The sequence below is a fragment of the Lissotriton helveticus genome, chromosome 7 (assembly GCF_964261635.1).
Source record: "Lissotriton helveticus chromosome 7, aLisHel1.1, whole genome shotgun sequence".
Lineage (NCBI taxonomy): Eukaryota > Metazoa > Chordata > Amphibia > Caudata > Salamandridae > Lissotriton > Lissotriton helveticus.
In genome coordinates, this window is record NC_136068.1 from 544,458,748 (window position 1) to 544,475,196 (window position 16,449).

At 44.3% G+C, this 16,449-nt stretch overlaps 1 protein-coding gene across 1 annotated transcript in view; it reads right to left on the bottom strand.

Annotated features, from left to right (window-relative positions):
* Nucleotides 1-11,581, bottom strand: part of LOC144768730 (zinc-binding protein A33-like) — a 271,971-nt gene extending 260,390 nt beyond the window's left edge. Inside the window, exon 1 of the mRNA XM_078652609.1 lies at nucleotides 11,445-11,581. The gene's annotated coding sequence lies outside the window, so the exon portion shown is untranslated. The remainder of the gene's footprint in view (nucleotides 1-11,444) is intronic.
* Nucleotides 11,582-16,449: the final 4,868 nt, after the last annotated feature.

Below are 16,449 nucleotides of genomic sequence, written 5' to 3' on the forward strand. Positions count from 1 at the left end.
CCAAATGCCCCAAGTGCGGTCTTATTGCAGCGGATTTGGAACATATGTTGTTTTCCTGCCCAGTGCTATCCGAGTTTTGGTCGGCTCTGGACAAGATAATGAAACTAAAATTGGTCCGCTCGCCCCTTTTGACGGCATCTTCTATATTACTTGATATACATACTACCATTATCCCGCAGCAAGCTTTAGTAACCATCGTATTGTCATGTGCTAAATTAGTCGTGGCACGTGCCTGGATTTCCCCAAAACCCCCACATATCATGGAATGGTGGTCATTTGTAAATGAAATTTACTCCATGGAGCACGATCTGGCTAAACTAAGAGGTATTCCCTCATTATTGAAATTTGATAAAGTCTGGGGCACCTTTATTATTTAAACACCAATTTTCAATTTTGGTACATATTTTGGGAAAATTACCCGCAACGTCACGTTTTACCTCTTTCAATTTTATGATTTTTAATTTAACTGTTTTAATTTTTCATTCTGCTATTTTGTATTTTCTCCCCCCAGTTGGTTTTGCTTTATCAAATTGTATTCCTCTTTTCTTCTGTCTCGTGTTGTCAACAAAAACAATTTAAAAAAACGAAAAAACAATTGTCCTTTGTGCCAACGTAGAGTTCAAAAACACTACAGGTGCAAGACTTAAAGGCAAGAGAGCGCCCTCCCCAGAGCAATGCAGGGAACTTTTCTCCACTGAAGAAAAAACATGTCTGAGGGTGTGACTTAACACTTAAGTATGTAATATCACAAACTCTGAAGGGCATTGAATCTGGATAGATTTACTGAAATTGATGGCTGGGCTCAGGATACAGTAAAGTTGTTATCCAGTCTACATGAATGAGGTGAATATTTTTCATTTAAAACCAAAAATGTCAGCTTCTAAGAAATTGCTAACATTATGCAGTGATTTAGGTGCGTGTTTAAGGCTACTAGCTATAAAACTCTATTTCTTAAGGACTCTGTCTGCTTTTGAGATTGTACAGAAACAGCAACCTCAAGTCCTGTAATCCCATCCAACCACGTTTTCATTAGAAAAAGAGTTGAACATGACAGCCTTAAAGTGGTCTTCCCCCAAATGTTTTGCCTTCACCGCTCCTATTTTTGCCCATCTCCTGTTGTTGGCCTTGGGCTCTGTGCACTTTACTACTGTTAACCAGTGCTAAAGTGCTTACGCTCTCTCCCCTAAAAATGGTAGAGTTGGCTTATATCCAATTGGCACATTTACTTTACTTATAAGTCCCTAGTAAACTGGTACCCAGGGCCTGTCAAATAAATGCTACTAGTAGGCCTGCCACACTGATTGAAGCCACCCACTTAAGCAGCTCGGTAAAACATGTTCTAGGCCTGCCATTGCAGCCTCAGTGTGCAGTTTTAAACTGCCATTTCGACCTTGGAATATAAACCTATTCAAAAGGGGGTTGCCATGTGCACACAATGTTTCCTTCAATTCATCATTATTTCGTCATGCTTTGTTTAATCATGTTTCGTCCTTGAAGCGTGCAGCCTCGGTAACGTCACCTGCCCAAATGCCTTGTGTATGTAAACATATAAAGAAAACTGGAGCAACATTCCACTCTGTCCGGACACACAGCTTACACCGTAATATATTCGCCAAAGTACTCCGTAATTAATCCATGTTTATATTTTATTCCATATATTCCAATCGTCCGTTATCTTCACCAAATTAAATAAACCTATTGCCAGGAATAAACCTTCCTTTTTAATTCATAAAAGTCAACTCAAAGGTAGGCCTTGAACAGCCCTGTATGCAGGGTGCAGAGTATTTAAAAAGTTGGACATGCACTTTTAAGTTTTACATGCCCTGGTACTGAAAAACCCTTACATTAGTTTTTCACTACTGCAAGGCCTAGTACTTCAATAGGATATCATTGGGTTTCCTTATTACATTACATAAGTTATCATTTTCAATTGGGAGCAGGCAGACAGATCAAGTTTGTTGTCTAAAGAATTGTAATGTAAAGAGCTCTTTAATGGTCAAATCAGATTTTAAGTCACGATTCCGAAAATAAAATTTTTAGAAAGTCAAAAAAAATGTGTATATTGGATTACATGTTTGTGTGGCAAATGTCAGGACCGGAGGCTAGGATTATGCTCAACTTTCTTTATTCCTTTTACCAGCAGCATTTTCAATTTTAAACAAAAAACGAATGTTCCCATTATGCATGCAGCAGGGGTCATGTCCAATCCACCAATAGGCAGCCCCCGAGGGATACAAGAGTGCACGCTTCCTGCTTGACCTCCTCTTTCTTTCCTGCTTTCCAGCAGATAAGTACACGTTACTTTGCTCTTACTGATTGCCACGTAAAGATTTACAGTCTCGTTGATTCCAGCCGTACTACCCGGCGGGATCAACGAGTGCTCAACATCTTGCTGTGCCCTGCACTGGCTGCCTGCATTCTTGCCTAGAAGCCCGGACACCCACGTAGCAGCAGGTCTGTATCAGATTTGCCTCATCTTGCCCTGACACCCGCGACGCAGCGGGTCGATATAAAGATTGCTGTCGGTACACCAGCCCAGTGGGTCTGTAATTAGACGTGTGGTACGCGCGAACGCCTTCAGAGCGAAAGAGGCTTTAGGGGGTGGACCCAGGCGTGAAAGGCACCCGATAAAGTTTTAACGGTGTATCGCCCCTAGAGGATTGGGAAAAACTAGTTTAGCTCCTTGCGAGCGCCGAAAGTAGTGGCTTCTGTCACGACAAGACTAGCCTTTGGTTGACTGGATTTCAGTGATTTCACTAGGTTGGACCCCATTACATTTCTCAGAGCGCCTAAGCATATTGTTGGCTACATTACAATGCACCTGAGCAACTAGTTGCTTGTCCTTGCCCAGGGGTAGTGTTCACTTTCATCATTATGGAGGAGGACTATACAGAGGAGGAGTCTCTGCAGGTGCTCCCCCTTGATGATGAATTTTGGAATGCGGTAGATGCCTCCATCCACCAGGCAGTGGCGGCAGCCATTGGCCCTTTCGGACGCCACATAATGCAATTTGCATACGCCTGTCAATCTGATCAGTCCCAGCGCGCCCAGAAGCGCAAAAGAGCCCCAGGTATAGATATGGTGGCTTTTGAGCGCCTAAAGAGGGCTTTCCTAACTAGCGCGGACACAGGCCCGCAGACTCCAGTCCTTGAGACCCCAGAGGCTCCCAGCCTGCAGTATGATGGGGAGGAATCTTTAGGGTAGTCTACGGACAAAGCAGGTCCCTCTAGACCTTGGCGTACTATTGGGTCTGCCTCCTTAGACAAGCCCAAAGGCTCAGAAGAGCTATCTGACATGTTGGTCCCTGAATACCTAGTACATCCCTGGTCCTCGGAATGGGCACCTTCCCCCAAGGTGAGAGCTTGTCTCAAAGCGGAATGGCCCCGCCCTACCGGGCAAGGTGGCACTGACACCAGAGGTGGATCCTAAAAATTGGCCACCTTCCTACAGAAGTATATTAGGGATCCAAAAAAGGGGATCGATAGATCGTGGCGATCCTGTCAAGATAAATTATTAGACATATTGGGACCCATTACTAAGATCCTGGAATTAGCAGAGGAGGCCAAACTGGCGGGCACCCCTCTTTCCCCGGAGAGGATTTCAAACTGGGCACAAGGCGCAACAGTGTTTTTGGGCAACGCCAATTGTGCCCTCTCTACAGAGAGACGCAGTTCATTCCTCCTTAAAGTTGATCTCAAATTAAGAGTTTTGGCTTCCTCAGAAGCAGGTTCAGTGGCACAAGGGGTGCTCTTCGGGGATCCATTTATTAAAGATGTCACTAAGTTTGTAACCACTTTCACATCACTAGACAAGACGCAGGCCTCCATTAAGAAGGTATTTCATCCTAGAATTTTTGTCAGGGCCGGCCGTGGCAGAGGGCGCTCGGAGCGCCGCTTCTATACCCAAGGCCCTCAAAGAGGCGGCATAAAGCCCAAGATCCAGGCAGGCAGGAATTCTTCCAGTCACGAAGAGGTTACTGAGGCAGAGGAGCTGCCAGAGTTCAACCCCTGGCCACATCAGGTGAGCCTGTCCCCCTTTCCTCACTTAAAGGTTGGAGGCAGGTTGGCCGCTTTTCGCACACAGTTGAAGATCTATCTCCTCTGACGCATGGGTGTTGCAGACCATTGGTTAACAAATAGAGTTTTACGGGTCCCCTGTACAGGAGTTTTCCCCATTCGCTCTTTTTTGGACAAGATTAGGTTACCCTCATAGAACAGGAGGTTGCGGATCTGCTGCAAAAAGGAGCGATAGTACCAGCACGCCTCCACCCGAGGGGTTTCCTCAGCAATATTTTCCTGGTGGACGAAACAGATGGCGGGCAGAAACCAGTGATAAATTTAAGAGAGTGCAACCAGTGGTTGGTTTATCTCCATTTCAAGATGGTAGGCATCCATCTTTTGCGGGACCTCCTTCAACCCAACAAATGGATGGCCAGGTTGATTTGAAGGATGCATACCTGGCGGTCCCTATTTTCCCCCTGCATCGGTGGTTTCTGCAGTTCCAGTGGAAAAAGCCGCTGTATGAGTTTGTGTCTCTCCCCTTTGGCCTGGTGCTCCAGGAGATGGTCAGATATTAGCCTGTGGCAACTTCATCCACCAGTATTTCAGAGTCTCCACCTGTTCGCGTCACGTCTGGATCACCAACTACTGAGTTTTTTCAACTGGAAACCAGACCCTCTAGTCACAACGACGGACGCATTTCTCCAGGATTGGTCCGAGGAGACGGGCTACACCTTTCTCCCATTTGCGATGATTAGGAGACTCACAACTCTCATACGCAGACAGCAGGCAAAGGTGGTGTTGATCACTTCGTATTGGAGGTCTCAAGTATGGTTTCCAGTTCTGCTGGAACTTTCATGGGATTCTCCAATCCTTCTACTCCGAGATCAGTTTATTCTGAAGGATCCCCAGCACAATCCCCTTCCTCTAGTCCAGCAGGGCGAATGCCATTAGTGGCCTGGCAGACTTCAGGCATCGTTGGAAAGTCTCAGGCCTATCGAGCAAAGCTCAGAAGTTACTGGGAGCAGCGTGGGCTGGCAGCACAAGCAAGCGCTACAAGTCCGCATGGGTCAGATGGGTCGGTTGGTGTATTCGGAATGACCACAATTCCATGGGGTGCGAAGTGGTAGCTATCATGAATTTCTTGGCCTTCTTGGCAGCCCAAGAGTTAGCGTACCGTACTATTAACTCTTACAGGTCAGCGATCTCGGCGGGTCATATGCCCATTCAGGGAGCCCCGGCCGGGGAGCACCAGATGATTTGCAAGTTAATGCAAGGAGTTCATCTTACGTTGCCTCCAGAACCTAGGTACTCCTCTCTATGGGACTTCAATAAGGTTCTATACCTGTTCCAATCTTGGCAGCCTAACAAGTATTTGTCCCGTAAGGAACTGATGGCTAAGCTGGTCATACTCCTGTGCCTATTGTCATGCCGACGGGTGTTGGATGTTGGAGCTCTGGACATCTCGGAAAGAGGATTCACCCCGCAAGGAGTCACATTTCATATTGTTGAAGAACCAAGACAGACACCAGAATGGTGTCATATCCAGCATTAGACAATTTCCCTAAACTGTGCGTTGTCTGATGCCTCAAGCAATATGAGAATATGACAGAGGAAACCCGTACCCTAGGACAATGCCAGTTGCTAATTTCCCTAAGGAATCCTTTCAAAGGAGTTTCGCCACCAACTATAGCCCGTTGGATCAGATGGGTTATGCAAGAGGCGGGTATAAACGTCTCACAGTTTGGCACCCATTCAGTGAGGGGCGCAATGGCTTTGAAGGCCTTTTTCTCTGGGGGCGATACTCGAAGATATCATAAACGTTGCAGACTAGTCATCGGACTCAATGTTAAAGAGATTTTATTTCAAACCAGTCGTGGACATGGCGTCGTTAGTGGTGGATAAGCTTTGAACAAGCATAATCCTTGCCTCCGGTCCTGACATAGAAAGAAAAAATTCCCTAGTAATCATGACAGAAAGTTTCAATCCTATTAAGGACGCACAGGCAAAGCTTATTCCCACCCGAGGCTCGGGGAGTCCTGTTCCCAACCCGGAAACATTCAGTCTTACGAACATGAAGAAGAGAGGACCAGTAGGGTATGAGCATGCTTTTTTTGAAGAATGTATCTTTTCTAATAATGAAGGATGTTACTTCGTCGGATGTACTGGGATAAGTTTGCAATGTAGCTTTGTGATACTTACCTAAAGTTACAAGGAATTGGAGTCATCGGTCTGTTCTGATTTCTTTCGGGTTCTGAAAGTTCCAAAGCGGACTACCCTGTCTCGAGGATGCGTACGCCCTTGTATCCCTCGGGAACTGCCTATTGGTGGATTGGACATGACCCCTGCTGAGTGCATGATGGGAACATTCGTTTTTTGTTTAAAGCTGAAGATGCTGCTGGAAAAAGAATAAAGAAAGTTGAGCATAATCCTTGCCTCCTCGTCCTTAATAGAATTGAAACTTTCCCTCATGATTACTCGGAAATTTTACATTGCATGTGGGAAAGAAACCAAAAAGTGCGACAGAGAATAAGTCAACATATATCATGTATTTCACACAAAAATTCCATTAGCCCCCCTCGTCAATCACTTTCTGTCACCTGGCCACACTGAAAATGATTTCAAATGGTCAGCCTTGTCAGTTATCCATCCTTATCCAGGAGAAAATGACTGAGTGAAGCTTGCTGAGAAGAGAGGCAAATGTATTATATGTTTCAATAGAACTGTTGTTGGATTGAATGAGATGTCAGAACTTCATAATTTATGAGTATTTATCCACCCTCACTGTTTTTAAATTTAAAAAAATGAAACATTTGTTGAATACTTCATTTTGTAAACCTAACTTTCTTTTTTGAAAATTCCCTCCCCAAAACATTCGACAATACCAAATCCTTTTTTTATGGTAAAATCGACTTTGCTTAGAATTTATTTTTTATCTGCCTGGATTACAACTCCCATCTTTCCCTTTCGATGAAGTCACTTTGCTAACTCGGAAGGAGTATTTCCGGCCAACTAAAGAGACACCAGGGACAAACTGTAACATTGACAACGGCCTTCAAAAATAAATCCTGAGTGAACTTCTAGGCAAAGAGTATCGCTAAACTTCCGCCCGCTTTTCTGAGTTGAGGGCGATCTGACAAATCCACATATGTGATTTAGGATACTACATACTACTGCCTCAATAAAACTATAGCGTTCTTGTACTATGCTTCTGTAATGAACAGAACTGGACTTTGTGGCCTTTCATGATATTAAGAATGTTTTTTTTCTTAATAAACATTTCGCACAAACAGAAGTGTTGGGATAGCACAACTCAGTAAGTTGTTTGTTTGTGCTCACTAACCTTAAGCAGGTATGCTTTGAACAGACAGTGTCATTAATGGATAATGTGCATGAACTTTACGTTTCTTTGTTTTAAATGTTTTACAATGTACTGAATGAAATTAGAATAACCAGTGTGATCATGAAATTAAGTGTCTTGATCAATATATAGTTACTTTTGTAAGTGGTTAAGGAGCGGTACTTTGTTTAGTTTTTGCTGTTCATAAGTGGTCCAACCTCATTTGAATATAAGGACCCAACCCAGTAGTTTAACTACTTTTAGAAAGTTGGCATTTTCTTGTCCTAACAATTTAGTGCCTGCAGCCTGTCCCTGGGTCACATGACTAGGTGCAGCTTGCAGTTGATTCTTGTCTATTGCTCTCAGACAATAAGATAAAAAGAAGATAGGTGTTGGCAGGATGGGCTACTTCGTCTGAACAAGGGGACTGAGCTCTCACCTACACATCACAAAGGCCCTGGCTGAACACACTCACAAATGGTTTGTCACTAGTCTTTTGTGTCCCCAGGCTGGGCCAGGGCATAGGAGGAAGGGGGTAGAAACCTCCAGAACCTTCTCCTATTTCAAAGTGGGCACCAGGTATAAATAATGTACCCTCAGACCCAACTCTTCAGTACACATTTGGATATGTGGAAGACTCAGATGAAGGACTGATGTACTGCAAATACTGCCACTCTGCTGCCTTCCTGACTGAGTGAGTAGGAATGAACCTGCATCTTGAATCCAAGACCATAACAGTGACTTCAAGAGCAAGTTAGCTGGCCTCCTGAGCAAAGTCTAAGGGACAGAACAGGCTCCAAAAACCTTGAACCCAGCACCTGCAAGCTGCGAGTCCTGCCCTCCCAAATGGTGCCACCCGAGGCCTGGACCCTTAGAAATGGACCTGAAGGTGCTCTGCCAGGCAAGCTGTGGTCCCAGCAGAACATACGCAGAACATCTCAAAACTCCATATCGGAACCAATGCACGATGCGTCCCCGACTCAGGACTTCACATTGCAGCCCCTTAACTCATCCAAATGGCTGCTGGCCAATGCTTCCTTGACGCAGGCCTTCGTATGGCAAGCCCCTTGTCAACAGCACCTTCAAAGATGATGCAGGGCCTCGTATCGCAGACTCATAGCTTCCCAGAACCACTGCTGCGCAAAGCATTTCCACACCAGAATCTTGCATCACCTCCACTGCGTAACACATCCTAGACGTGGGACTCTGCATCGCTCTACAACCAGGATTTGAGGTACTTTCTTTATTGGGCCTAACTGGGCCCCAGCAGCCGGCCTGGTCCATCGCACTTAAGCCTGAACTTGTGACTTTGTCCTGATTTAGGCATGACCAGATAACCACAGTTGGCGCTTAACTCTTTCAAATTGCATATCTCCGATTCTACTGATTCGATTTTTGTCATTTTGGTGTTAAATTATTACTTATAAATTACTCTATTTTTCTAAATTGATGAGGGATTTTTCTTGAGTTGTGTTTCACTATAATTGCTGCATAAATACTTTACACGTTGACTCTAAGTTAAGCCTGACTTCTCTCTGCCAATTTACCAGAGGGTTGAGCACAGGTTAATTTAGTGGTTGCTTGGGACTTCACCCTGACAAGGTTTGTGGTTGGTGCTTGAGTAGGGTTTCACCCTCCTCAACCAGTAACCCAAATTCTCATAGACAGTATACATAACCAAAGATTAGGTCAACTACTACTATGCCTATCAGTGGCGTATAACAGGAAGGGCTAAGCACACCCATTTATTCCCCAATCATGCTCAATGTAAAGGAACTCCTATTTATTAGAGCACTGATTCCAAATTCCTCCCAAGATCACAGAGAAAAGGCTGAGAAGCTGTGCAGCATAGCTAAAAATGAGGGGGAAAACCTTATGACACGGCTGGCCGTGTCATTTTGTAGGCAAGTGCAACAAACGTGCTTCTCCAAATAAACATGTTTATTTTAGTTTTGTTTACTCAGCCAAGGAAATGGGTGGGGAAAGCAACAATCGGGGATTTAATCAAGAGGTTTTGGGGGCACAACACAGGGGCATGAGTGAAGTGGAACAAAAAGGAGAGCGATAAATGTGGAGAGAGAAACAGCAAACTGACGAGAGAGCTTAGTTTGGAGTAGAGGGGGAGAACACAAGTGAGAAAGAATGTGGGAGAAAAGAACACAAGGGTGACCGCATCAAGGAGGGCTGGGACAAATGTACACAGGCAGGGAAAAGAGCAACCAGAGTGCAGGAGGATGGTTGGGGGTAGTATGTAAGGGAGACAGCTGGAAAGCAAATGCACTCTTGTAGAGTGCTTAAACAAAAAGTAGCGTGTGAAAAGTCAACGGGGTGACCACAAGTAATGTGTCCAAGATCCAGTGGTGGGACAAATGGTAAGAGGATGTAAACTCCAAACAACCCAATAAGAAACTAGAAATAAGTGACAATTAAACCAACCAATGGCAAGTAATGGGCGGCTTCTATGCCAAATGTAAGCTGAAAATGTCTCACAACATGCAGTCGGTGAGGGGGTAGGTGCATCTGTTGGACCGCCAAAGTGCTATGCTTTGGAGCTCAAAGGACCCCAGTAGGTTCTGAAGGTCAAACAGGATTCTGTGGGGCGTTGGTAATGTGTGGTGGTTCAGGCCATCAGTAACAGAGCAGGCAGTTCAAGCAGTCTCTGCAGTTCTAGGGTCGAGGCCAGTGGGTCTGGTGTTCAAGGGTGTTGGTGGGAATTTCAAAAGTCATTCGAAGTATGGGGGTTCACTAGTTGGGAGATGGTGATCCAGCTGCCAACCAGTAAGCAGGAAGTTCTGGTGGTCATTCAGGTTTCTGGCTGTAGGACGGGTTCACAGGGCGATGGTGCGCCTTGGAAGTGGGGCAGGTGGTCATAAGTCAGGTTTTTAGCTGTCATTGATAGCAGGGTTCCCAGAAGCTGAAGAACATGGGGAGGTATGAGTTTGCTTCTAACAGTGAAATTAGGTACATCAAGACATAGAGCTTTGGCATCTATGAAGTAGCAGGAGGGTCTAGAGCCGGACAGCAGAGTTGGACTGGAACTTCCGAGCAGTCTGGCACTGCCAGATGGGCCACCTTGAAAGGACCAGTGTGTAGGCTATTTGTTTTAGTCCTGTAGGTCGTAACAGAACCAAAAACTTGACCCTTCAAGCTCACCCATCTGGAAGTACCACAGGACAAACACTGCCCAGCATGCTTCTGAATGGAGAAGGTTCGGCACGGTGGCGGATCAATGAGAACGAGCAGGCTTCAGTAGGTCAGTGGGACGCCAGTGGGTTCAGATGGTTATATCATAGTATGACAGTAGAGATAGGTCTATATTTTCAGACTTTAATAAAGCTTGTCAGATGTGCAAGGTAGGTGATGCTACTTGAGTATGTGAGAGATTTCTCTTGTAGCGAAGTAAAGGGAATTCCTAAGACGGCCCCTCAACAAACAAACAAAAAAATAAGTGATGAGTGGCCTGATAAAGAGCAAACAGTTCTGGAACCAGCAGGCGGTTTGTTTTCTGGCAATTAACCCGAGGTTCTAGAAAACAGTTAGGAACCAGCAGAAGCGATTAGGGAAGCGATGACACCTCCTCTGGATTATGTGCTGCTTGAAGGCTTCAAGTTAAGCCCTAGCAGCGATTGCAAAACTGCATATCCCACCTCAGTTGTAGACATTCTTCACCCCCACACAAAGCTCCCACAGGGAGAACAAGAGCCGTTCACACGCATTAAGGCCTGATAGCTCTCCAATAACTTGCTGCAAAGAACCCCATAGAGCTCTCAGTAGAAGCGTTAAGTTTCGCGCTGCAAAGCTGCCTCCATTAGCAAACCATTCGGTTATTCATGCATATACTTTCTACTCTTAAATATGAACTCTGCAACTGAACTATCACGTGCCCAATTAGCACTCCAACCGTCCATAAAACGCCCACCCAATCTCCTCAACGGTTCATCATATTTTTAATGTGGTATACGGTTTGCGGCCTAGAAACGCAGCCCTCTTTTAAATATCGCTAACACACAGGTGGTGTGAAGGAAACGAGTGGAGCTTTAAAATGCCATTCTAGACAACAGGTTCCCCGACGGGGAGACGCTTCAATCGTATGATGCTTGACGTACCTTTTGCGGGGTTTCGTTTCCGGAATTCAAAAGATCACGTGACCACAAATATACGTGGTAATTTTCAAGAGTAAGCTCTGCAGCCTCTAAAAAATAAGCCAAAACAGAAAGTGATGGCACCACGACGCCAGAAGTAGTTTTTTTTTATACCGGACCTTGCTCAATGTTTTCCAAGATACCGTAGGACGATTTATGGACGATTTATGTTTTTTCCAAACTGTGACTTTCTTCTAGGCACGCGAACTCATCCCGCCCCATAAGTTGAATTAATCTGTCAATACAAGCTAACTTATTGGAACAGTGAAATGAACACCTTTTTTTGGCACTTTACAAGAATGAGTAGGAGTACATTCACGCTGAAATGCGTCATCGCTCACCCGTATATATCTCACTTTACGCACATTCGGGTACGTTCAGAACTCCACCTTCAAACAAGCATTGGAAATGCAATAGGTCTCGCAGCATTAGAGTTAGTGCTTTTAGAATTGTTTATGGGTTTTTGTGTAAATCTTTAGCATTTTTGTTTCCTGTAGCCAATGCTAAAGAATTAAAAAAAAAAGCCATAAACATTTCTAAAAGCTCTAACTCAAATGCTCCGAGACCTATTGCACTGTGTGAGGGTGAGGGGTTGAGGGTGAGTGAGGGTGAGACGGAAAGTTGTGGAAAAAGTCGAAAAAGAGAAGACACTGGGCATAGAGAAATCACGGGTAGTCTAGAGGCTACCATCATGAGCCTGTGAAGAAAGTCTTACAAATGTACAGATGTACACGTGCGACAAACATTAGTTAACAATATTTAAATTGCTAACAAACATAAAACCAGAACAGAAAGTAAATATTTTGCACACAAAAAAAAGATTTGGAATGAGGAGGCACAATATGGTAAGATGTGTGTGAGGACAACATTTCTGATTGAAATATGACGGCTCCTAAACGAATGAACACATATTCTGGGAGCCGCAGATCTGAAGGTGAGCCTGTCCAGTGAAGACGTGAACGGAATAGGAACCTGTCAAAAAATTTCTGAGCAGCCTTTTTTTTTGGGGAGGTTTTTTGTTTTCTTTTTAATAATTTACAGAAGAGATGCCTGTCATCCAATGAGAACGGTCGGTGCTCGTCTAAAACCCCCGCTTCTTTTTTAGTCAGTCAGTTCAGTGGCGTTTTATGTGGCGAAACGAACATGTGATGCATATGTGAGAGCCCTACGCCGTTTCATTTACCGTCCAGAATCCAACACAAAGAAAGCGTTATTTTTTTATTTTTAATTACATAACACGATTGTATTTACTCTTTTACACTTTATGTAATTTTAGGGGGTGGCGTAGCTACTTGCCTTCCTATCGCTTTCTAAGGTTTCGCGCTTGTCGCCGGTTTTCAGAGATCAGTGATTTATTTCCATGTTCGGTCGCCGCCGCTGTCTGGAGGGCTGTGAAGAGGCAGGGAGGGCTGGCGTCTGCCGCCGTGGGGTGGGGGATGGGCGACGGCGCACCAGAAGGTGGCAGTAGTGCAGCGCGGTTGGAAGCACTGCCTTCCTTCCCCCTCCCCTGGCAATAAGTCATGTAAGGTTGCTGTGCTGGTTTCCTGGACGAGCTTTCAGAGAGCTGCAGCTTGCAGGAAAGCGCTTATGGCAGAGTCCCGGTAATCCTATCCGAGCCGCACAGTAATTTGAGCACTGTATCCCTCATACAAGTTGCAGAGTGCTATCAGGAAAAATAGCAACAACTCACGATCACGCGCGCCTGGTTTTTTGTGTGTTTCCCAGTAATATTGTCTTTTATTTGCTACCGCTAACATTTTGTTTGCTTTCTAGCGGCAGGCAGGCAGGGGAGGAGAGGAGGAGGGGGGAGGAGAGTAGGGGAGGCACGGCCTAGCGGCCGTGCAATCAAGTAGTGAGGGGGCGGAGCTGGGGGAGGGTGCGAGAGAGAGTAGGCAAGGCTAGCGGCAGGCAGGCAGGGGAGGAGAGGAGGAGGGGGGAGGAGAGTAGGGGAGGCACGGCCTAGCGGCCGTGCAATCAAGTAGTGAGGGGGCGGAGCTGGGGGAGGCTGTGGAAGAGAGTAGGCAAGGCGACACGGCGGGAGGGGGCGGAGCGGGTAAACAAAGACGGACATGCACGCGCCCGTGACTTTTAAGGTCAATGCGCATGCGCATAAGCTTAATGCGCATGCGCATTGACCTTAAAAGTCACGGGCACTGCAAGGAATCGCCACGATTCCTTGCAGTGTGGATAAAGAGTGGATGAGCCCCTATAGTCTCGCTTGCTCGATGCGCATGCGCATCGACAGGCGAGACCTAAAAACGTAGTGTACGTGCTGATGTGTTGTGCTTAAGTGTTTGTGAAGTGCCCTAGTGATATATGACGTGTTGTGCTATAGTGTTTAAGACTGATGCCTGGCAAAGTGTTTAAGTATACGAGTAAGTCTTTGACCCTGGCTATGAGAACGTGGAGTTGGCATATTAATCTGCTTCACTGATGTTGCATTGTTGCTCTGGGCCATGAGACACACACGACATAGCTGTCAACGTTGCAAGCCCGAAATGAGGATGATATTTGTGTGACTGCAAAAACCTCCTAGAAGAGATGCCGTACTGGAAATTTTGGAATAGTAGTTGTTTTTAAATTGTGGGTACATGCACTGTGGCACATACTATCCTGTCCTGGACACCTTACTACATTAGGCCTGCTATTAAATTGTGTTCATTTTTGTCTAATAAAAATAAGATTGTGACTACCAGAATGCATTGACTTCTCAAATAAAAATCCAAGACTAGGTCCCTTTGTCCTGATGTCCTGTTGCTGGCTTGTATCTTGGACCTCTTCACAGGGTAGGAGGCATCTCCCACCAAGGACGTTTATGAGGATTGCTGTGGGAAATGCTACATTTTAAAGTCCATAGCCCCAGTAACTTTGATCAGAACTGATAAGTAGAAAGATCCTTTTATGGAGGTGGGAAACGGTATCCTACTAATATCTTTTTTTTTAATGTGCACTTTTACACTTAGAAACCAGGTGCCACTCCAATGAGTCGTTGTGTCTTTGCTTATGACCCTGTACAGCTCGTTTGAGCCACCTGCCAACAAACGGATTTCTTTCTATAATTTCAAGACTGGAACATTTAGTATAAATGACTCAAAGAGAAAAGCAGTGCGATTATGTACAGATATGAGCACTACTTTACTCTTTAAGCCTGTATCTTTCCAGGTTGATTACATTTTGAGCTGTGATGGGGGCTGTTCTTACCTGACATTTTAAAACCTGGAAGCTCCTGACATCAGTGGCGCGGAGTACCAATGTAAGCTCTATTCATTGGAGGTCACAGGGAGCCGCCATCATGTCGTGACCAAGTTTCTTTGAACACTGAAGGACTTCTGCTACTTTGGTTGCTATAGCCCAGTGTCATGAGCTGTGACATCACGCAGATAATGACATCACAATGCCTGCCATCCCAGAGTCCAGGCTACTGTGCACATATGAATCTTCACATAGACAAGCTGATAGACGATTGAGATTGAAAATTGAACAATAAAATATTGCAAGGGATTATGTTAACTAATAATGTTCTTTGAAATATTATGTTGAGCATTGTTTAAAATATTACCTATACATTACAGCTGGGCAGAATGTATACATTCCTTTGATATTTCAATAACAGATAGGGAAACAAGCAGTAACCTGTGTATGAGTTTACATTTATTTTGCTGAGAAAACTACCCTTTCCAACTTTTTTTAGTTATATAAATGGGAGATTTACAACTGTAGAAAAATATAGTATAATTGTTCACGAACGCTATAAGAGAAACACTCCAGATGACTGATTTAGTTGATTTCACCTACATTGCTGAGACAAAATAGAAATTCCAACTTTTATTTACAATTTATAAAAGTTAAATGTACTTATCATCTCAGTTAAACACAGTTTGGATTTATAATTTCTTACTAAAACTACATATATATTTTTTTAATTGCACATGTATAAAAAGTGGGTTTCAATTTTGGTAGTCCCTTAAATTTTAAGAAATAAGATGTCAAGTTTTGGGAACGAAAGACCGGTTATTTTCCACATGTTCACTATACTTTGGAAGAAAGCCCAACATGTATTTTCATTACAAATGTACCTGTACTTATATATTTTCACATGGTTTACATGTGAGAGAATACACCTGAAAGAAAGCCCATCAAATTTCAAAAGGGTACAAACTTTCTTGGAGACAGCTGCATTAGTTCCTGGCCTAAAAACACTTTTATTTACATTAAATAGTATTTGCTCACACACAATATTACATAGTATGTTATAATTTTACATATGAGGGGATCTGCTACTGATGTGGTTTGTGTATTACCCAACTTGGGGATATTTTCCTAAATAGATGAGCACCCAAAAAAGTGTACATTTTACGGTATTGGTAAACATTTTGCAGGTGCATTCCCTCCTTGAATATGGTGGTGATTTATTCCTGTAAAGGAGTAATGAACTATCCTGTACGGTAATTGGGAGAGAACATCTGAAAATCTGTGGGGGTACCCGGATTCCAGTAATGACTCAGTGGGAATCCAAGGTTCCAGTAATTATTACGTGAGGGTCCACCGAAGTCAAAAGGTTAAGAACCAGTGATCTAGTAGGGTTTAGGAATTCAAAAGCTGTGGCTTGTTGCACTCCAAACCCAAATTCCCGACAAACATAATGAAATCAAATCCCAACATTAAATGTGCACAGACATCCTTTCGGTAACAGGTAAACTCCATCTAGGAATTTGGGCATCTATATGCTGGAGCAAATATTGGCTTGTGTTATTTCAAATTACATTGAAAATCTGGGTCTTCTGTGCTTTACAACTGTGGGCAATTGGGACTTCCAAGGTATAGTCATAGATGATGAATATTGTCAAGAGCCTTCCGTGGGGCTCCCCAAATGTGTAGGTGGCCTCAATATGGCCAGTCTAATGGACCGTGAGTCTTACTCTAGAAGCTCTCAGACAATTTGCTAGCCCTCGTAGCTTCTCAGACCTTC